Here is a 22855-nt window from a genome sequence, read left to right as displayed (position 1 = left end):
TTAAAATTAATGCAATCCAAGGGCACTACAGGGGAGTACAGTAAGAGACCAACGTGTTTGGTATTTTAGAGGAATAAACACAGTATGCAATTGGCTTTTACTAATTAGACTTTCTGTGAGGAGCAAGACCATTTTATCAATTGCTTGGTACTTAGGCTGCATTTTATTAATGCTTTGATAGATTCTACTCTGCTCAACCTTATTTTAATAACCATGCATGGCTTTCCCAACCTACTCCAAAGTTTATTACCAAGTTGATGAGGTTTTTGTTTTGTTTTTCTTTTTAAGTGAAAATGACTGAAGAAGGGATTAAAAAGCAGAGGAGGAAGCATTAGGATGGCTTAAGTTTTTCTGTGTGTATGTTTCCTTTTTTACTTTCATCAGCCTTGTCTTTTTTTCTTTTGGGAAATGCTAAATGGACTTTAAGGAGTTAGGAGACATGTCTGAAATGCTGGGCCGGTGGCTGCTACTAGAAGCCAAATCATCGCTTGGAATATTTCAGAGTTCTGTGTGTTACTCTTTAATGAATAAACATGAGAAATCCTATCAGGTTTATGGAAGCACCTGTGTGTTATTGAAGCATTTTCTACTAGCCATTCTTTTTTTATCCAGTGTGCAGTTTTGTAGATGGAGGGAAAGTCTGCCTTGAAAATATCAATTGGTCCTGCAGATCTCTCTGAACGCTTCTAAGACTCATATATTATTTGTATGGCCTTAAGGGATTGGTACTTGCTGTATCTTGTCTTGGAATCTTTCCATTTGCAGTCACTGGTTGTCACAGTACAGTTGCATTAAAAAGGCAGGATCTGAGGTCTTCTGGTGCTGGTTATTTGTTAATTTGCAGATGAAAAACAATCTCCATTCTGTAAGTATTGCTGAAATGTGTTTACAAACAGAATTCCTGTGGTGATAAAATAATTAACACTTGAACAAACATGATTAAATCTTAGGTGTTGGTCCGGCCTAAACAAAAAGTTGTGGATTGAAGGAAAAAGTGTGGTTTTACATGTGTTAATGCTAAATTTAAAGAATGATTTGATATGTTTGATAACCCACATTGAGGAAGCTGTGTGAGAATTAAATTTGTGGCAACAAAACATTCCCATCCTGTGACCTTCTGTCCAGGCTGCAACCCGTAGGCATGTTTCTGAGCTGTGTAATATAAATGCAGCTAAGAGGCTTATTGGCAGCTTAGGCCTTCAGCTCACAAGTGCTCACCCGAGCACAGTTTGGGTGCATGGTGCTCGGTGTTCTTGCTGTGACAGGCCCAGTGCATCATGGAGAAGGCACCATGGGATAAGTCATAGGCTATTAATAAGAATCAGGGGGTTTAAATACCACTGAAGTCTGACCTTTGCAAGGAAGCTTGATAGCCTCTGCTAGAAAATTTATTCAGTCTGTGGCTGAGGGAAAAGGAATATATTTTTTCTTTGCTTTTGTTTGACATGTTGCTTAGATCTGAAATAAAAATTATTTTTGTTAAACTATTCTCTACAGAGAAGGAGGGATTATTCTCAGGAAAGGCAATACAAATAAGTACACTAAGTTTTATCTGCCAGATTTCAGACCAGGAAGGAAATGCAGCTTCTCATCTTATCTTGCTCATAACAAATAAAGCTTTTGAAGCTTTTATTCATTTCTCTAAACCACAAGTAGTGGATCTAAAATTATTGAACAGAGTCCAGTGACTTTAAAATGTCACCAAACGTAATTCAATAATGTCACAGGTGCAAAAATAAAATTCTTGCTAGAAAGTTCTGTATTTCTCATCCTTGTATGTTAGAGGAGAACTGAAGACAGCTATCTGTCCTCTTTCCTCTGAGAAAAGTTATGTCAGTAGGACTTCCCAGTTGTTCTGGAGTCTCTGAAGAGAGGTAAGAGTAAAACACTTGGTTAAGGCTTTTGCCTTTTGGATTCTGTAGAGATTCAGGTCATTGCCTCCAGCCAACAAGACAGTCTGCGTTAGCTGACCATGACTCTGCACTGTAGTATACAGCAAGCCAAGTGGTTGAGCAAAAATTTCATACTTAGCTGTGCTCTAATTTGCTAGCCGGTTTACTTCGGCAGGTCCCCTCCATGCTGTAGGCTCCCCTGGTTGGAGCTCTTGGACTGATCCAGTCTGGGCAGCACTGCTTGTGCTTTTACTTACTTAATAGACTTCCATTGTAAGTTTTACCTTGGTGCTTATGTATACTTCACACACTCATAAACCCCTTAAGAACTGATTTTACTTAGAATTAAATTTGAAGATACTGCTACTGTTCCTTGGCTTTTTCAAAAATAATTATCTACTGATATTTTTTGTGCAATTGTTCAGATCTACTGTAGCTAATGCAATTAACTGTTTCTTTCCTATTATAAAGATTTTTTCCATCCTAGTTGAGAAAAGTTGGGAAAAATGTCACTGAGGCATTGTGTCTCACCCATATTTCCCTTGTCGTCGTACAGGTAGATGCCAACCTGTTGGTTTACTTCAGACTATTATATATACTTATTGGCTGGTAAACTAACAAAAGATTGCATGAAATAACTCAAAAAGACAGGGACTGGTGTTCCACAACTTATACAGCTTGGCTGCATTTTGAATTCAGAAAAGCTTTCAGGGCATGGCAACAGCCACACTGTGTTTATGCTCTGGAGGTCTGCTCTAGTTTCAGCCACTCTAATTCTGTTCCACTGGTTTGTCATTTCTTTCCTTACTGATAGTTTTATTTTATAGACTTCTTTTTCAAGTTTTTTTTTTTTTTTTTGTACTGGCGTTTTAAGTAATCTCACACCTGAGACATTCTGAATTATTTGGTTGGCAGCATTAGGGCTCTCTTATTGAATAATGCGTCCTTGTTCTTCCTGTAGAGCAGCTTGGAGAAAATGGAAACTTTCATTATAGAGATCCTGATAATTCTGTTTTCTCTCCCCTGCCTACCCCAATATCTGGAGTAGATGTAAATATATTTTATCTAAATCTGCAAACAGACTGTGTGAGAAATGTCTTCAAATTCTTTCTGTTTGATGCTGAAACAAAGTTGTAAATGTCTGAACTACCAGTGCTAACAATTTTATCTCCTCCAAAACTTGGTTAGCTGTTTGTTTTGCTTTTTCCAGCTGTCGCTTTTAAATAACAGGGAATCTAAGTCTTCTTTGCAGACATATAATCTAATTTGAATGTTTTCAATCTAATTCTACAGTATTCTACAGATAAATGCTCTATTTGTTGAATGAAGCTTTATTTTAATTCTCATGCGAATGAGGTTTTGAGTGCATAATTTAATTCATACAAATTAGATAAATTGAGGATGAGATTGAACTGTAATTAATTTGTTACTTGATTTCATAATTGCATTGCTTACTCACTTTTTAATTACATGCTTTGTTCTCCACATTCCTTTTAGAAGGTCTTTGTCTATGAATTTGATGCTTCAAAGTTGAAGGAATCTGTTGAATCTTATTCCTGAAACAGACATTTGTTGTGGTACATCCTAAACAATGCTTCCTGCTAAGTAGAAAAATGTAACCCAAAAACAGGGTCTTGTGTTCTATGGAGCAATGTGATTCATGCATAAACATTGCAGGGTAAAATAAGTTGTCATCAGAAATGATATTCTGTATTCTAGAAGTTCTGATCAACAATACATGAGCCAGACTTCCATGACCTTTTGGTAGCTGCTCTCTGGTCATTACTTCATCTCCCTGTGCTTGTTATTAGTCAAGATTCTGTAAATCTTGTAAAAGGTACATGGTTTCATGTGTCTTTGTCTCCCTGCTTTGTGGAAGAAGTCATGTACAGAATTCTGCATTTTTCCCTTTAAGGTCATTTTTCCTCCCTCCATACTCCCTGCTTGTCAGTAAGCAGCTCCCATGCCCCAGAGAGATTTTTAGTGGTGTTAATATGCATAGCTACCTAAATCTCAAGTGTTGCCTTCTTGGATTGTCCTAAAGGCACATGCTGAAACCTGCCAGCAACATCAAAATACCCTTTGATTGATGACATCTCACAATGTCAGGTATCCCAAAACTTCCTACACATATTTTCATTTCTGTAGGAAAATTCCAGTTATTGCCTTTTCCTTTCAAAGTGTGTTATAACTGTGCCTGTTAAAAACATGAGAAGATCCTTTTAAATTGGCTGTAACTTTTAGAGCTGTGTAGCTGAAAAAAACCAAAAAACAAGAAACACACTCCTTCTCCTTTCTTTCAAGTCATGAAGGAGTTCCGAAGCGGTAAATAGTCTATATACTACTTCTAAAGGGATATATATTTTCCTATCCAAAGTGAACAAGAGACCACTGAAGGAAGCCAGTTCTTGCCTATTAAGAAACATAGTTGTAGCATGTAAAATAGGGAAATGGAATATTTGAATATGCAGCTGCTTTCATTTTATGATCTCTTGTCCTTTGTTATGCCTTTCAGAATTAGAAAAGGCACTTTTAGTTGTGAATCAGAAAATAACGTCAAAGGAAAAAATGTTGCTTTTGGCAGTGGTTTAAAGTAAATTAAACTTGAGAAATGTTCAGAGTCAGGTGTTCCCATTTTGATCCATTTTCTTCCTTTAATATATCCCTGGCATTCTGTGTTGTAAATGACCTTTTCCATTTCAAATTAAAATAAATGCATGTTAGTGAAATGAAGCTGCTGCTTTTTCTATTTCCAGACCAGAAATAAATATTTTCTAGTCCAAGTAAGCAGTAAGCAAACATCGAGCGATAAGAAAGGCACAGAGTTTTTTAGGGACTGAAGGCCATCGTGGAACCCGAGTATGCATGTAACCAGTAACAGGAGGTTACTCTGTTTCTCTCCAGATTGGCTGATTGTAACAAAACCTTAACCTGGTTAGCTCTGCTGAAGTGTAGCTTAGTATCTCTTACTAATAGAAGAGGATGTAAGTAAACAGTTTTCTAACACAGCAGTGTAGGAACTGAGCAGTCTTGGTGCACAGGTGCTTGCAACTGCACAGATGTGTGTTAGAAATTGGCTGGCCAAGACAGATTCTCCAGTGACATTTTCTTGTGCCTGCAAAGCAATGTGAGATGGGACTCAGTGTTAAAAAAGAAATCGGTATTAAAAAATGTTTTATTTTAGGTAGCTGTTGCCAAGCCCTGAGTGCTGGCTGCATCAGTTGAATATCAGACAGTTCACATTTCCTTGATGAGAATTTCCAGAATACAGAATATTAGACAGTCTAACGGCATTTAAATTTTTTACCAGGTAGGGTTATTCTGTCTCTGCTTGAGACAATGGCCCTGAATTGCCTGAAATTTCTCTGAAGTAAATCTGGATTTATTTAACTATTTGCTTTGTTTCAAGTAAATTAAAATGTGTTAATAAGCAGGTCTTCTCTACATTTTCTCCATTCCTCTTCCTTTCTTAGTCTTAGTTTATATTTATAAGTCCAATGTGCAGGCATCTTAGACTTTTGTGATGCAGATCCCTCAGGTTCTTGGTTTTGTTGACACCACTGGTTTCCTTAACTATCTGCTTCTCTCTTACTCTGAAGCCTTGAACAAAAGTGTTGTACTCTACCAGATCTTGTACAGGTGAGGGGTTGAAAGAGGAGCAAGTGATGAGGGTGTGGAATAAGAATTATTTGCTTCTTTCTTACTCTTTTACTCAGTTGTGATAGAGGCTGTCTGACCTCCAGCGTTCTACTTGGAGGAGAGTTTGAGTATAATCTAGTCATGGAAATTGACTTTTTTCTTTAAAATGTGTCAGTTTAATTATTTTAAGTTCCCTATGACAGAACTTCAGCATGTGCTGCAGAACAGAAACCTCCATGAAGTGTCTTGAGCTTCTTCAGGCTCTCAGCGAGAGTAGAGAGTGATATATCCTTCCAATTCAATTATCTATCTAAGATTTTTATTACTCTGATTTTATTACTCTAGTAGTCAGGAGACCTATAAAAGCTGACCAGGAGTGGTACTTCCCCATAATTGGTAAAAACACTTTGTATACAGAGGATGGATAAAGTAAGGTTCAGAAGTCTATAAGCTTACTAGGAATTTTTTCCGCAGTAATTGAATATTCTATTGAGAAGTGGATTTTGGTCTGCTTCAGAAAGGGCTGGACTTTTCCAAACTAAACAGCAATAGTGTTAGTGATAGTCCTCCAAAATGCAAGACTGAGTGGGAGCCAGGTTCAGCAAACATAGCCAGTGAACTTCATAATGTTTTATGGTGCCACAAATAGCATTCCCTCATGTTGATACTGATGACAGCATCATGTGCTTTTGGTTTTGTTTGTTTTTTTTTAACATTAGATTTTGTGGTGGAGATGTGTCTTAATGTCTCAGCAAAGCCAAAATGAATGACATACAGGAATAGTCTGGGGAGTCTTAAGATTCATTTACCACTCAGTTATTGTGCACCTGATTGCTTGCCTTGTGGTTTAAGATGAAAGCTTTGTTGTACAGTCCATTTTACTCCATTAGTTGAATTTCCATATGAAAGAAAACGTACTGGTTTAATTTAATGACTTGATGTCAGCAATATATCATGTTCTACTTTTTCTGCACTTTGTCTACCACTAATAACTGAGGGAGCCTCCTGTCTCTTACATACTGACTTCTCTTTGGGATCAGTTAATCTTTTCTAAGGAAATACTGCAGTGAGTTAGGTCTGGTTTGATGGACGGTTTGTACTTTTGGTACTATTTAAATCCTGCAGTCCAAAATTTGATGATATCAGACTGCTGCGGTTAATGCTTCATTGTATTTATTGTAGCATTCATTCAGGTGGCTCCTTCTTGCACATGAATGAACTTTAAAGGTTATATGCACTTTACAGGGTTATCACATGGCAATATATGCAGAGTAGGACTGACAGGGTCCCCTCTTCAGATGTGGAGTCTCTTGTTTCCTGAACACTTCAAATTGTTTTTTCTACCTTGGTATAGCAATTAGCTACTTCCTTAGGCTTCCTTTGTCTCTGTTTTTGTCTTGTCTTATATTGTCCATCTTCTCATTTATTTTTTTTTTTTCACTTCCATTGTATCATCCTTTTCTGGATTAGCAATGTTCTCTTTTCACACTGACTTATTTTTCATGTATTCTATATTTCATATCGTATATAGTTGCATTATTACTGGATATATCGTTGTTTTTTTTTTAAGCAGCCATTAAACTTGACATAAGTGTTTGTGACTCTTACTATTGTGTTTTCTAATAATTATCCCTAACTATTAATCAAGGCAAAGAATAGCAACTAATTTAATGAACTAATTCTTTACCACAGGATAATTACTTACTTTGTGAGTAATATTTTAAGTAGATTGCAAATGATGTTGTAAGAATACAAAACATTCAAATGGTTCGGTTAATAAACTGCCATTGCTTTTCCATTTACTGGTTTAACATCCATTTAACCTTTTGAGCCTAATTATTTTTCAGTAAACTGGCTAAATCAGTAGCCTGCCTTATATTACCAATCAATTTTTCACCTCTGAAGTAGAGCATTTTTTAATACTTGTAAATGTAATTATCTTGGGCTGTAGTTGCAAGACTTCTGCCGTTTCTCTTACTGCAGAAAGAATATAAATTTGTTGCGTGTAGTTCTAACATCACTGGCAATAAGCTCAGTACTAGATCTTGCTGTGAGTTAAATTGACTTCCAGGCTGCAAGTTTCCTGTAGTTCAAATACAGAATATAGATGTAAATCTGCACTTAATTACTGAAATGCTGATAGACTTGAAATTTAGTAAACTTCCCAGTTTCATTTTTAATGAAGGAAACTTGTTTTTCAAAAATGTAAAGCTGTTGCTATTTCAATACAAATTACGACACTTTGTTATATTTCTGCTCATGCTATCTACAAAATCAAGGACGCCAAAGCTTCCTTCAGAGAAGAGGGCTATAGAGAGAAAGCATGGTACAGACTTGCTGTTCATTTAGTTCCAAAATTAAAAGTTTGAGAAATGTAATCTGAAAGATATTTACAGACCAAGACAGGCAATGCTGGGCAAGAATTGTTTGGCTATTGCTATCTGGGGAAAAGTTAAATATTTTCTTTGAGGCCTTCCCTTGAGTCCATGGTATGGGAAGCTAAGCTGAATGTGCACAGCGCAGATGGGAGAAGGTCTCAGCAGCCCTCTTCAGGCTCCCTCTGGAGACTAAAGTTGTTCTTCCTGTACTGGGAAGCACATAGAACACCACTCTCATGGTTATATGAAAAGCCCATGCTTCCTGTCTTTCAGAGATTATGCTGAGAATAACTTGTTCTCTCCAGTGTTTGTACATTTGCTAAAATGTAGTTTTTCTTGTCTTCATCAGTTCTTTTTAAGTGCTTCATGAAGGAAATAAACAAGTCTTCAGCTAAACGTTAGAAATGGTATGATGCCAATCACCTACAACGTGGATTCATAGTCACTTAGTGAAATACTACAAACAAAACCCCAACAATTAAAAAAACCCTCTAAACTAGTGAAAACTGGTTACAGAAATAAGAACTGGAATAGTAAATGTATCTGTTTTAGGAACTTTTGTGCTCTGAAGAGTATGAATGTATAAGATGTGATTAAAAGGAAAGATAAGTCATGGGGTTCCAGGACCACATTGTTTATGTTGGGCTGTGGCAGACAGCATGTAAGTAGCCTCCTGAAGTTAGGTAGGTAACAACTAAGACTTCCACTGCCAAGCTGTTTGTTGCAATAGTAACTCCAGAGCAAAACAAACCAAAAAGCCCCCATTTCCCCTTTAAAATTCTGATCAAAGAAATTGTGTACAAACTCAATGAATGGAAAAATGCATTTGCATGCATTTGTAAGCCAGTTTCCCTCGCTGTTTGTTGTGGGGAATTTATAAAATACTGACTTGGATCCATCTAAGGCAAAAGTATTTGTTGTTCACAATATGGAACGATTGGCAATAAATTTCACTAATCGTTTGGAAGTCTTTCTTCAAACTGTTTCAACTGATGTTAGTTTATTGTTGCAGAATTTGATGTACCAAGTGATTTGGGAATGTGCTGTGGGATGCAAAATTCATATTCTAATCTGTCCGCGTATATGTTTGTTACATATGACTGTTACTGATAAACAAAAGCAAATGAGCCATCTTTGATCATTAAGATGCAGTTTACTAATTTAAAATATTCTAAATGAAAAAACAGTGGTGAAAATTTCAAGCAAGAGGATGACTGCTGCATTGTCAGTAGCAGTTAGTACGGTTACTGTAAAACATCACATTTAACACAAATACATTGTTATGACAGCTTGGTTTGTTCTTGAAGGTCAACTGCTATTCCAGGTGAAAATTACTTGCTCATTCAGGTGACACTGTTACTATTAATTATATTTTAAACAAATAGTTTTATGTAATTTTTTATGGATTCTAACAATTTTCTAACACCTCATACTCTGTTAATTTTGCTTTTCATTTGGCTGTTTTCTAGACTTATCAATGGTGGAGTGATGCTCTATCATGTTGTTTTAAGCACCACTGTGCAAAAAGCTTAAAAGCTCAAAAAGGGTCATAGAGACAGAAAGACAAGTGAACCTTCGCTGATTTTAAATCAGGTCAGCTTGACTTCAGCCAGCAGATCTACATCTGTTAATGCCATGTGAGGCTCTGGAATAGTAGGTAAGGGTCACTGATGCTGTAACTGTAAGATGTCAGGTCTTCAGATATTGATAAGAAACTGTGTCAGCTCTCTCTCTCATTTTATTTTGTAATCTGTGGACATCTTCCCCATCTCTCTTACTTGAAACTTGTCATTTATACGTGTTTTGAATACAGAAGTTGTACAAGATAAAAGACAAAAATAAATAAATCTGTGGAGGTGGGTAATGGTGGCAGTTTTTGTTGTCCTCGTGGACTTTTTGAACTCAGTCTCAGCATTTGGTAGGTATATGTTTTGTGCAGTGAAGGTAGTTTTCCTCTTACTTGCAATATCCTTAGACTCACGAGTAAATGAAACTACCCTTACAGTTAGCACAGCCTCCATTCTGCTCTGTGTTGCACCTGCTAACTTATAGCCCTAAATGGCCATTCTAAATGTACCTTGTCTTTGGGCTGTTGTTTTGCGGAGGGTTTGTATGCTATCATCTGCAAGTGAGCAGGATCTAGAAATTGAAGACAACGGAAAATCACTAGATATCTAATTAAACCAACTGAACATATTGTACTTCTTCCTATACTCAAATGAACGTAGGTTTAGCCTGTTCAGGAACTGGATTTTGTAAATGGAAAGATCCATTCCACATATCCCATAACCTAAAAAAAAAAAAAAAAAAAAGCCCAATCTTTTTTTTCCCCATGAAAATTAATCATTTTCTTTAGACAGATCATTCTTTTTAATTCAGAAGGTGATTCGAGTATATACTACTCTGGATCAGGTTGTGCCACAAGTAACACGTGAAATTTGTGCTCTAGGCAGCATGCTGATTGCATTAGAAAGACAATCATTATATTGGCTCTAAGTGATTTGAGCTTATTTTGCCTTGATCAGCTAGTGCGGGAGGTTTGGCAAGCACGAAAAAGGCTGCTTTTCCTTTATGTGTGAAGTGGTTGCATGTGAAAATAATTTCAGTGACATTTCAGTGTCTTGGTTTTTACAAGTCAGATATTTGATTTTTTTTTTTTTTTTTTTTTTTTTGTATATGTGCAAGTGCATGTTTGTGTGTGTACCACTAAGGCAGTGAGTGATAGAAAGGATGTAGGGCTGGACACTTTGAGAGAGCATCACTAACCAAACAAACATATCTTAAATGACCGTAAATGATACTGCTATAGGAGAACAGTGCTTAGCTCACTATCTCTAGCATAATGGTGTTTCTACTCTTCTCCCTTGGTGTATACAAGAAGTGCCACAGAGTTCCTCACTTGGGTGTTTTATCTTTGAGCAACAGAATGGGCATCTTGAAGGGAAGCTGCAAAGCATGCAAACCCAGCATGTGTCTTATCCTATGTCAGGTGATATTCTAATGTTTTAAAAAACATATACTAAAAAGTATTTCACTGCTTTTTTTTTTTTTTGTTTGTTTCCAAGTTCATAAATAGCCTAAAATCACCTGATTAAGGCCAAGGATGTTAACATATGCTACAAGCTGCAAGCTTTTCTGTGCTCCAATATGATACTCTTAAAAAGTCTGCTCATTCCTGAAAGTACTGTACAGTTAAGCGCATTCTCAGGGCATCTTGAAATATGGAATTCTGTTCTTCTTCTGTGGCTTCTAGTGGTGATGTTAGTGCTGCTTAGAGAGCGTATTTAAATCTGTTTTTTTAAATAAATGACTGAGGTCAAAGAACTGATTTTTTCAAATCTTTGGCATTTTTAGTTAGCCCTATTCCTTGGTACCCCTTCATAATCTACTGGCAAAGTTAATTGCTTTAACCTTAATAGTCATCCTGCTGCTTCTCTGGAAGTTGCCTGAAATTTTGAAATGAAATTTATGCTGTGAAGTGCTCATTTTCACGTCAGTATTTTCCTCTACAAACTATCTAAAGTTCTTGTTTAAACAAAACATCTCCCTGCTTTTGAGTCATGCTGAATAACAGAGGTGTATACTGTTGCAGTAATTATTCACATATTATGGCTCAATGACAGCAGTGGTGTTGCTATTATGACAAAGAAAATCCTTCCAGTTATAAAGTTCACTTGTTCTAAAACAAACAGACACCAGCCATTCCTCCTTCAGGGAACTGTGGCTATGTACTGGGGAGTAAAAGGGTGGTCTGTGTCAAGGGTAGGGGCTCTGTTCCCACTAGCCCCCTGTACCATGTTAGATAGCAGCATATGCCTTTCTGTGGAGCTCAGATCAGGAAGATGCTGCCAGCTCTCTGCTCTACAGACTGATCTATAGAACGTGAAATTTTGTCTAGCGTTCTTCTGTACCTTTATGCATAATTATTTTTGGTGCTGTACACACATAGAATCAGTCATTTTCTGTTACTTCAGTGAATCTAATGGATTTCACCTTAAAATACATTTATGTGATGATGGAATCCCTCATTTTTCTAGAACGATATCATATCCTCTTTCCTACAGTACGGTAGGTGAGCAGAAGAGAAAAATATCAGTTGAGTGGAAAATCAGTCTGTTGGTGAGGGCTGTGCTAAGGGTCGAGAGAAGGTGGTTAAGGATCCTGCAAATACACCCACGTATGTTTTCTGTAATGTTCACAAGACCGTAGAATGGAAAAGTAAAAGTTCCTGGATTGTTTTCTTAGCCTGGTAAACTTTACCTACATCTTATGTCCAGATGAGATTTTTTTGTTTGGTTTTGTTTCATCCTTGTGGTTTTCTAGGAGAAAGAACTGGTTTAGACTTAAAGGGAGATTATAAAACTGACCAGATAAAAATGAAAACAAATTGGCCAGGCAGCTTCCCAGGTGCATGTTAGGTATTGTGGTATGTTCTCAGGGGGATCGTGATATCGTGATTCTTCAAACTTCAAGACAGTGCCAGATTATTGGGAGAGGACCAAACTACTTAAATTTGTTCCAGGCAAGCTCTCAATGTGCAAGCAAGCTTCGTTTTTTCCCCAGCATACTCTAAATGGATATTGAGTAAATACAAGCATAGACGTGTGTTTTTCTTGTGAAAAAGATATGAATGTTTTAAAGAAAAAATGCTAAAAAAAAAAAAGAAAAGAAATGAAGAGCAATTCAGGTAGTAAAATATTTATCTAGTATGTAATAAGATGTTTCTTTGTTAAAAGGTAATAAAAATCATGTAGCTATTGCTGGGAATCAGCTGTTTAGATGTGTTCCTAAGAATATTTCTTTGCTAAAATGCAGTGAGGAAAAATTGCTAGTAATTGCCTTGAGAATAATTGAGTAATCGCTCTGAAAATCTACATATGCAAATCAAATAATATACTGGAGTTTAGAAATAAAACAGATGTTAGGGCCAGTTATTTCAGATTTAATAATAAACTGGCAAATGCTGGTGCAATGAAAAGACTTCTGCCCAAGTGTGTGCCCCAGAGCAGTGGCAGCCCTTCCTTCTTCCTCTGTGCTTCTGCTGCTCAGTGCAGCACTGCTTTGCCCCTTTTGTTCCTTTTTTTTTTTGACTGAGTGAGACTTGTAATTCCAAATGCAATGAAAATGTGCAACTGCACAAACCTTTCTGAGAAGCTTCCACCAAGAGACCATTGTGTGCAGTAATTTAGGAATGTTTGTGACAATCTATTATGTACTTGACATTATTTGAGTAGAACGAAACCTATAGCAGAAAAAAATAATGTGATAGAAAACAACTTGTCCAAGGGTGGTGTGAATTATGCTTGAGTTGAAGTTTTGAGCCACAGAGGAATGCAGTGGAGTTCTGCATGTGTGTTTCAGCATTGGTTTTGTTTGTATGTTTCAAGCTACAGCAAACCATTGGTTTTTAACTTGTTTCACAGATCGTGCCTTCAAGGGAAAAATGGTGGTCTAACTTGCATTTGACATTGCTGTATTGGTTAAATGAGGAATTTCCAAAATGTGAAATGAGCTGATTTTTTTTTTCTCAATTTCTCATGGAAACATGGCATATGTAGCTGTCAAATTTGAGTTTGACTTTGCCCAAGCTACAGGAGTACAGAAAGAGTTGATTGAACAGATCTGAAGCTCAAATTCAGCAGAGCAGGTGAGAGGAAGCACTTAATCTCTCTGACTCCTAGCTGTCTAGGGGTTTGTAGCTGTAAGACATTCTTCGTTTTTTTTTTTTCTAAGATTATACAACATGCTGGTCTGTTCTATAAGATTCCTTCCCTACCGGTTTCGTTGCCAGTAGTTTTGTATGTACAACTTCAGTTCTGGTTTGTTATGTGAGGAGTATGGAATTTCTCCTGATTTGTGTAGCTTGCTGAGGAATGTAAATTCTGGAGACTGGTTTTATATGGTGTATAATTTTCTTTGTAGTAAAATCACTATTGAAATTTGTAGAGTACTTATTTTATGTGGGCTAGGATTCATCTCAGAACTAAAGAATGGAAATATTAATCGATGTATTTGATCAAAGAGATTCAATTAAGTTCATAATTATTTATCTAAGTAGTATGATTTTAATAAAATGGTAATTGTTTTTGAGCACATGCAGAGTTGGTGCCTTATGAGTGAAAGAGTCTCTTGATGAGGGAGGGGTGGGCATGGTATGAAGACAGCTTCTTTCAGATGGGACTTTTTCCCTAGCCAGACCTTATGTGAAGGAGGGAAATTTGGAAGGTAACTTCATTGCTCAGCATCACCGAATCAGGCATTAAGGGGAGTCCAAGTGAAATAGATAATTTCAGGTTCATTTTGTGTGATTTCTGTGAATGTGAAACTACTTTCTCCATGTAAATTTGACATTTGAGAAGCCTGTAGTACATCTGAGTTAGAAACTGCAGCCAGTTTCAGTTTTTGAACAGTATGCAGGTGGTTGATGAGACCAGGAATTACTGAAGCTCTTCTGATTGTTCTCAGTTGTGCCTAGTAGGATTTAAACATCTGTAACAGATTCATTGTAGAATTTTTATTTATAGTTATTTTTAATTTTTAGGTCAGTGTAGGATTTTATAATTTATAAGTAAGTGTTTGGAGTTGCTTACTTAAAGTTAGCCTTGGTTTTCAGCCTCTAGTGGCTAAATGAATATGTAGCTGCCTAATGTATCTTAATTACTATATTTGAGATGTGACTGCCTCTGAACTGAGCAATAGGCCCCTGACATCACATGCTGATATTTGCTATTTTGACTCTTCTTCAGAGCTTAAAGTGTGGTGGGAACAAAATGAAGTGAAAGAGTTGCTATGCAGCAGAGATAAAAACGTGAAATACTTGGTAATATAGATTCCCTTGTAATTTAGAACTAGAAAAAATGCGTACATCTTATCTGAACCATTCCTTTAAACTCTGGAGGAATTATGGCTTGGTTCCTGTCCATAAAGCCCTTGCATTTTAAGTCATATTTCAAAAGAATAGAGATGTTATGTGTTTAAACAGTAGTTTTTTCTAACTGTTTTTACTTATAGTCAGCTCGCATAGAGTCAGAAATTTTGTTCTGCCAAGCCTCCATTCTGCTTCCTCCAGTCATGTGTTTTTCTCTTTTTGCCCTGGTTTTGGTACTTCTAAGACAACACTTTTTTTTTAAAACAGTTTTAGTGCTAGAGGTGAATGCTTTATTTAACCACCTGAGCACTATTAATATTTTCAGTATTTAATAGCTTCATATGCAAGTTTAAGTGGATAACTTAATTTTTATGGGAAAACCAGACATCACAGCCTTCCTGTTGGAAATGACAGCAAAGGCTATGTGGGTCTACTTTAAACAGGCTACTAACAACTGCACAGAGACAAAAATCAGATGCTGTGTATGGAAAATACTAAGCAAGAAGATCCATTTCCTTTGAGTCTACTTTGAGCAAATTCTATGGATTCAGGCTCTCTTCCTCAGAATTGCACAACTGGAAAGACATAAACATTGAATCACAGGATGACAGAATTGTAGGGGTTGGAAGGAATCTCTAGAGATCATCAGGTCTGACTCCCAAGCTGATGCCTTGCAAGGTGGGATGACAGTAGCTCAGTAATAAGGGATATATTACAGGCAACATACTGAGGAGGAGAATTTGTTTCAGTAGATAGTGTACATAGCCTTAATAAAAGTTCATTGCTTTAGTTTGCACCATTCGGTTAAGTCTCCTAGTTTTCCACAAAATGAAATCTTTGTTGTCCAGAGAGGACTCTGATAGCTACTGTTTTATATCAATCACAAGTGTAAAATGAAGAAAATTGATTCAAGTATTGTAAGGTGTAAACTAACAGCGTTAGAAGTTTATCTTGTCTGTCTTCTCTAGAACAATTTTTGCAACAAAATAGCAACCTGTGCTTTAACAGTGATTCTGCTGAATGCACAGACTGTAAAGTGATTCAAAATGTGAACTCAAATCAGATTCATTCTTGGTGCAGGTCTCAAGTCACTGGATAACTGTGTTTGACCCACAGCTGCTTTTATCCTTTATAATGGTAGCCTGTGACAAAACATTATGGAATCATCAGCTAAAATACCTTGCCAGGTTGAAGAACAGATAGTAGTGTTTCTTAGTGAATGGTAATGTATGGTTTTTATTAAGTATCCACTTGTGAATTTTAGCAGTTTCAAAGCACTGTTTCAACATAAAATTAGGTCTACTAGGCACTGTTATCACTTAGATTTTGGTTTTATAAGCAATATGACTATACAAATGTTTCTCGTAATGTTGAAGAGAAACTTATAAAACTGGTGTTATTTTTGGTTGTTTTATTTTTCACATTAAACAGACTTGCATAGGAATCCAACCATTGCTTTTTACTAGAGAAGTCATGCAGACTTGCCAGAATTAGAGGTATCTGGGAAAGACGTGAAATAGCCATCATGAACTTTCTCTTTTTAGGCTTCTTCAAAGTAATTGTTTTTTTAATGGATATTACTTCAATTAAGTAAAATCAGAAAGCTCGGGCCAATATCAGGATAATGCCATCCTAAGAAAATTGAGTAAGATTTCAAGATGTCATTCAGCTGGATCTTTTTAGCATTTGTATGAGGACTGCTCTGAAATGAGTATGTCCTATATTCTTATGTTGACCCATGATGTTGGAGGTGGCTGTTGTTGGAATGACAGTGAAGGTTGAACGTTCCCACCAGTATTCCATTTATATTTTGTTGCTATGTAACAGTTGGCAGCAGAGGGGCAGTGTGACAAAATGGTGTCTGTCATGGTAGTGCATATGATGCAAGTGTATGGCATTAAGTTTCTCTTTGTGGATAAAATGACACCCATTTACATTCATCACTTTGCTGGTGCTTGACAGACATTGTATGTGAACACAGTGAGGTGGTGGGTGGTGTGTTTCAGCAGTCATGACAGTGATGTGAAAGACAAGGCATGTTCCAGACTGTGTGCAGATTTTTTATAAGGGCGGGATGCAGACCTTTGTTCATCACTGGTAAAAACATGTATAGCGAGTAGTGGTGACTTTGTTGAAATGTAGTGTTTTGTAGCTGAGAATTTGCTCAATTAATTAGTATTCTTTGTATCTGTTGTAGTTTCCAGAGAAATAAATAGGCAGCATTACTTTTAGAAGTGATCTAAGTAGTTTGCAAAGGTTTTCTGCCTTTTAAGTAACTGTAATGTAAGAGTGAGAACAGTGGTATAGCACCTGAAAATTGAAGGTTTTTGGCATGTACTGTGTGAACTGTGCTGCTGGAGCCATTTTCTTCATCGAATAGTACTTTTGCATGCAGAAATCTTTTTGAAGTGGGAGTGAATTACAAAGCTCAAGTCTTCTAGTCAGATATGTTCTTTCCATCTTTCTTTCATGTTCTTAAGCTTTTGTTTCTTCAGTATGTGTGCCAAGTGATTTTTAGTACCAGAATTTTATCTTGCATTTGATTTTTGAAGTTCTGTGCTGATATCTCATCTCAGTGTGTTTGATTATTTTCCTCTTTTGAAGGAGGGAGGGTGAAGCCAGCTCACCCAGAACTTAGGGCTGCATTTCCAATTATATCTTCAGAAAGGGAAAGGAAATGTACTTGGTGTTGCAATAAATATTAAATGTTACTTTAGTGAGACCAGGGGCTCATACAGTCCAATGTCACTTCATTTTGAATGCTTTTATATTTGGAGCTTTTTTCCCAAGATTAGGGGAAAAAAAGTAAAATTAATATTTAAAGTGTAGCTTAAATCCATTGTGTAAAGTGGTGTATCTATGAAGATGGCTGGGAAAAAGTAGTAAAGAACAGCTCAAAGTTGTACTACATGTATTTTTCAGATCATTTCTCTCTAATTTATCAAATAATTCAACATAAGATGTTTGAACGTAATCACAAGGTCTTTTTTCCCTTCCTAAAATAAATAGCTGTTCTTAAATTTTAAACACTTCAGAAGGAGTATAACTTCCACATTGTTTGAATTTTTTTTGTTTGATCATATTCATGTGAGTCACTGGATTATTGTCTAGGATTCATTCATCAAAGTTCTCTCATGTTGCTTTACTATCAGGGGTCACGATGGTTTTAAAAATAATCCTATCTCACTGACGGGCTGATTATATTTTAAGAGGAAGCACACATGTGTCCCTTGAGGGAAAGAACTATATATTTTGGACCAAGAGAAGAGGGAGATGAAGTGAAAAGATTCTGTTGAATAGTAGAAGAACATTAAAAGAATAAAACCGAACATTTTATGAAAGGTTGAAAATGATTTCTCCAGGGTATAGAGCTGATTTAAGGGACACGAAAGGAAAGTTTTACTGTTGTTACAGCCTCAGAGTCTCCTAAACGACCCATTTACCTACTGTGCAAACCATTCAGCTTCCAGAATTGCACAGGACATTTAATAGCTATACTTGAATTTCTGTCATTCTTCATAATCTTTAAACAAGAATTCTTACCAAGTACGCTCATATTTTGTGCTCTTTTCTCATGGGCAAGTTTTCTTGCATTTTGTTCGAGTTGATTTTATTTTATTTGAGGTCCTCACATTTTATCCCTTTAAATGTTCTCAGACTTTTATATTGGTAATAGCACTCCCACTAGCATTCAGTATTAGCTTTCTTTATAAGTATGAATGGAAAACTTATTTCTGTAAGATGTGTCACGGCTTCTTCAATTCAGTGCTGAAAGCTTTGCAAGTCCCATTATTATATTTGTATTTGAAGATAAGCATCCCTGTTAAGAAGAAATTCTAACCTGAAATGTTAAAAACATTTAGAAGCCAAGTGTTGACAATGGAAGAAAATAAAGGAAAGAACAAATGGAACGTTTGTTCTATATGCATACATGAAGCATGATGTCACTGATCATGCAGTGAACATCTATTAAGTTATGTTTTGCTTTGTTAAGTGTAGAGTTATTCTAGGGGACCAGAGTTCAAGAAAAAAGCATTAAACACTCAACATCCTCTAACGCTTGAGCATGGGGTGCATCATTCTTAGAGTATTTTGTGTATAGTCTTTTCCTGCTCTTTTCACCAAATGAACTAATAGAATATTAACAGCTTGTAAGCCTGTATCCATGTATAAAGATAGCAATCATCTGCTTAGGAAATCTGTGTGATCCAGTACTGCGTGTGTAATAGAAAATTTCAACGCAAGGGAATAATATCGCTGCTTCAGTCCAGCAGGAGCAATATGAGGCAGCATTCCTCTAAGGAACAGAGCTCAGCAGGGCCTCTCCTGTAATTCAAATTTCAAGTTTAAGTTTCTTCACTTAAAAAACAACAACAAAACAAACAAACAAACAAACATGGCAACCCCCCAAAGGCAATGATGATCATAATGCATATCTGATTTTTTTTGGTTGCACAAATATGGAAGATGTAAACTCCCTGCATTATGCTGGCAAAAGTGCATAAGCCTTAATTAATTTAGTAGAGTGCAGTGATAATGTTCATCTTTCAAGTTATGTAGGATAATACTAGGGGGCCCCAATGTCACAGTAGGCTAGTGGCAAAATTATATCAACCTTTCAGAATTCGATTATCTGAGGCATCATAAACATGTGGGATGAAATGCATTTGTTTTCTGGTGTAGAAAGTAAATATAACAAAACCTCACCACAGCGCATTTGGTTTTTGTGTGTTTTATTTGAGTACAAAGATAGATGAAACAGGTGAAATGTGGAACTACGTACCCGCAGGTTGATCCAGCTACAGTTTGTAACAGTGCACCATGAATTTTGACAAGTGTGCAAGTTTTGCAGACTTGTATCCCCTTTTTGCAAAAAGGATAGACTGGTTTGAGGTAAAATTAGATATGGTTACTTTGGACTGAAGAAGAGTGTGCGTCGGGAAACTGAAAACTATTTCTGTTTCAGTTGGAAGCACCTGATGGATTTTTTCAAGTAAGCTCTGCTTTTTGAATTCTAAAATGTAGTGCTGTTTTTCTAAACACTCCATTGTGCTTTGAACTCAAGTTGTATATGGAATTTTTTTCCCACATATGAATTAAAAGGGTGTTTCTCTACTTATTTCTTCTAGTTGTTTTTTGTTTGTGTGCTTGCTTTTGTTTTTATTTGTATTTATATAACATAGGCCTTCCTCAAGTTTATACTTTTGTAAATAAGACTTGAAGTTATGTTTGCTTTAACTCTGAGTCAAAATATGCTCCACAATTCAGTACCTTTACACATGGCATGTCATCAAGTAATGTATTATGTTTACCTTAAAAAGTGGAGGATGGTCATGTAGCAAAGTAACAGTAGCATTTTGAAAAGGAGCGTATGACCAAGTGGTGGTGAAATAGAGGGAAGTAGCTATTAATATGCAGGTGGCAGGGGCAGAAATATGTCAGTGATGTAGAGCTGATAAGGTCAGGAGCAATGAGAGTGTATCTGTTACAGAACAACAAGTAGGCTTATCTATTGTACACGTTTTACTTGGAATAGTTATTTCTTTACTTGGAATAGTTAAATTCTTTATGTGAAGGACTGATCTGACAGAATTTAGTAAATAGGATTAAAGGATACAGAGTTTAACCTTAATTCATGGGAAATGGTTTGTCAAATATCATATTGTAGACTATTCTGTAGACATTACAATTAAAAAAACTGCAGATGTACTGATTTTGGGGTTTATACTTGTCCTTCATGTCTTATAAAACTTAGGGCAGTATTTAAGGTCATAGTAAAAAGTGGGCTTAGAATAGCTGGATGACATTTTTTAGATGAGTATTGCTTGAGTGATAGTAGAAAGGAGATTTTGCTGAGGAGAGTCCACCGATTTTAGCAAGAACAAGGCCTAATACTAATCTGTTGTTGTAGTAAAGTTCTTCCTTGGTTGGTTTTGAATTATGAACCTTCCTTAATGGAGTTTCTCCATTGGGGGTAGTGAGGTGCTGTAACTAGCTGCCCAGAGAGGCTGCGGATGCCCATTTCCTGGAGATCTTCAAGGCTAGGCTAGATGGGACCCTGGGCAACCTGATCTAGAGCTTGATAGTGACTGTCAACCCTGCCTGCAGCAATGGGGCTGGAACTAGATGATCTTTGAGGTTCTTTCCAACCCCAGTTATTCTATAATTCTGTGTTAAATACTGGATCTCTTCCCAGGTAGTGGCAGGTTCTTCTCAGTGACAGAAAACAGATACTTATTTCTCTCTCTCCTCATTAGATAACAGTGGAAGTTTTTATTCTTGCAGATAAAGCTTTCTTAGGCAGAAGTGAGGACAGTTGTTAGTCTACATAAAAAAAGGAAAGTTGTTTTTAGGGAGACTAATGAATGTAGATCTGTAATGTCTCTGAGCTAATGGAGAGAGATCAGTAGTAAGGCATGTCTGTATGACAGCAACCTAGAAGTCTGCAATTTGCTAAGTATGAAACACAAGGTACTTAAGGAAGCTATATCCGGTTGTTATTATGTAGTTATAACATTATGGCAGTGCCCCCTTTAGATGGAGGACATCACTCGAACTGAGCTTTGTGAAAAACATTTGGAGACCTGTCTCCATTTTTAGGCAGAGCTGAGTCCTGCTCTGCTACAGCCTAATGTGTGGCTGTGAACCTGCTTTTTCACGTACAGTGAAATGTTTGAATGGAGTCTGAAACATCTTTTTGGCAGCTGCTGTGCTAAAACATAACTATTACTAGGTACTTACCCATCCTGAACTGTGATGATTATATTGCCTGTAATGGTTGCTGTCTCTGTCTCAAGTTGGCAAGTATTTAAAAAGAAAACTTTAAGGCATTATGAAAATTAGTTGGTGTATGTAACTGGTTATCTAGTTAAGTTGTAGTCTTGATGCTTAACTAGCTCACTTAGAGTGTTGACTTAAGACCATTTAGGACCCTAGAAAAGGCTGTTTGTAATCTCAGAACATGTCTTCACGATGTAGCAGGTTAACCTGGGTTCTTTCTGTGCTGGTTTGGGTAACGAATGTGCAATCCCAGGATGTCACACTGCTTCTTTATTTTTGGACATCATTAGTTGCATGGGCAGAGTTCCAGAGGGCAATCTCTGAACTGAAATGAGGTTACAATTAGCAGTGTGTTCTTTGGCTGAGCTTGGGCTTGGATGCTCTCTATTGATTATAAAATTTAAAACATTGCGTTTTTCTGGTGTGAACTTAGTGCCTTTATTCTGCCATCTACAGATTAAGTGAAATAAAATCTGCTATCTTTTTTTCTACAGAGAAGACAAACTTTGGGTTTGATTTTGTATGGGATTTCTAAGTGGGAGTAAAGTGAGTTAGCCTTGGAGAATTGTCATTGCAGTTATTGCATGGAAAATCCAATTTAATTATTATAAAAATCAAATAAGAGCTTAACTAAGGTAGTATTTCAACCTTGTGATCTTCATCTTTAATCATACATATATTTTTCATGTCTCAACAGAAGTCTTGTCACTGCAACACAGTAGAACCATGTAATTGTCAAGTTTAGCACTAGCATGTATGTCCTGTTAAAGCTAACTGTGATTTTATGCAAATATTTTGTCATCCTACAGTGTTAATACAGTGATTATTTCCAGAAGAAAAAAAGGTGAAGCCAAAAGCAGATTGCAAGCTCACATTACCTTAAAACAAAATGAGACCATATATCTGTTCAGCTTGTGGTGAGGCAGATGTTCTTTGGGTTTACAATGTCAACTCCCAGCAATCAGGATTAAGTGATTTTTTGGTGGTTTTTTTCTTTGCAGGGCCTCAAATGTCACTGAAGCAGCTGACTGCTTTGTGTATTCAGGAAATGCTGGCAGCTGTAGGGAAGCAGGGTCACTGGCTATTCCAGCCAGGAGCACAAGTTGGTCAGGGGTTTGTCTGTTATTAGGCTTCTGTTCTGTTTGGTGTTTCTCATATCTATTTAGTTATTTTTTGTGTGCCAAGAAAAGTTTGTTCAGGTGTTCAAGGATATCAGTTAACTGATGGTGGTCTTTTTAATATTGTGTTTTAATCTTCACTGAACTTGAAATAGATAGCTTCTAGGTTTACTGGAATAC

General features: G+C 36.6%; 1 protein-coding gene across 15 annotated transcripts in view; it reads left to right on the top strand.

The window, feature by feature from the left end:
• INPP4B (inositol polyphosphate-4-phosphatase type II B) overlaps window positions 1-22855 on the top strand; it is a 248411-nt gene that overhangs the window by 45391 nt on the left and 180165 nt on the right. The gene's annotated exons all lie outside the window — the stretch shown is intronic.

Source organism: Coturnix japonica, chromosome 4 (assembly GCF_054131305.1).
Source record: "Coturnix japonica strain WE chromosome 4, WE-NBRP24, whole genome shotgun sequence".
In the NCBI taxonomy this organism is placed as follows: Eukaryota; Metazoa; Chordata; class Aves; order Galliformes; family Phasianidae; genus Coturnix; species Coturnix japonica.
This window is presented reverse-complemented; position numbering and strand designations above follow the sequence as displayed.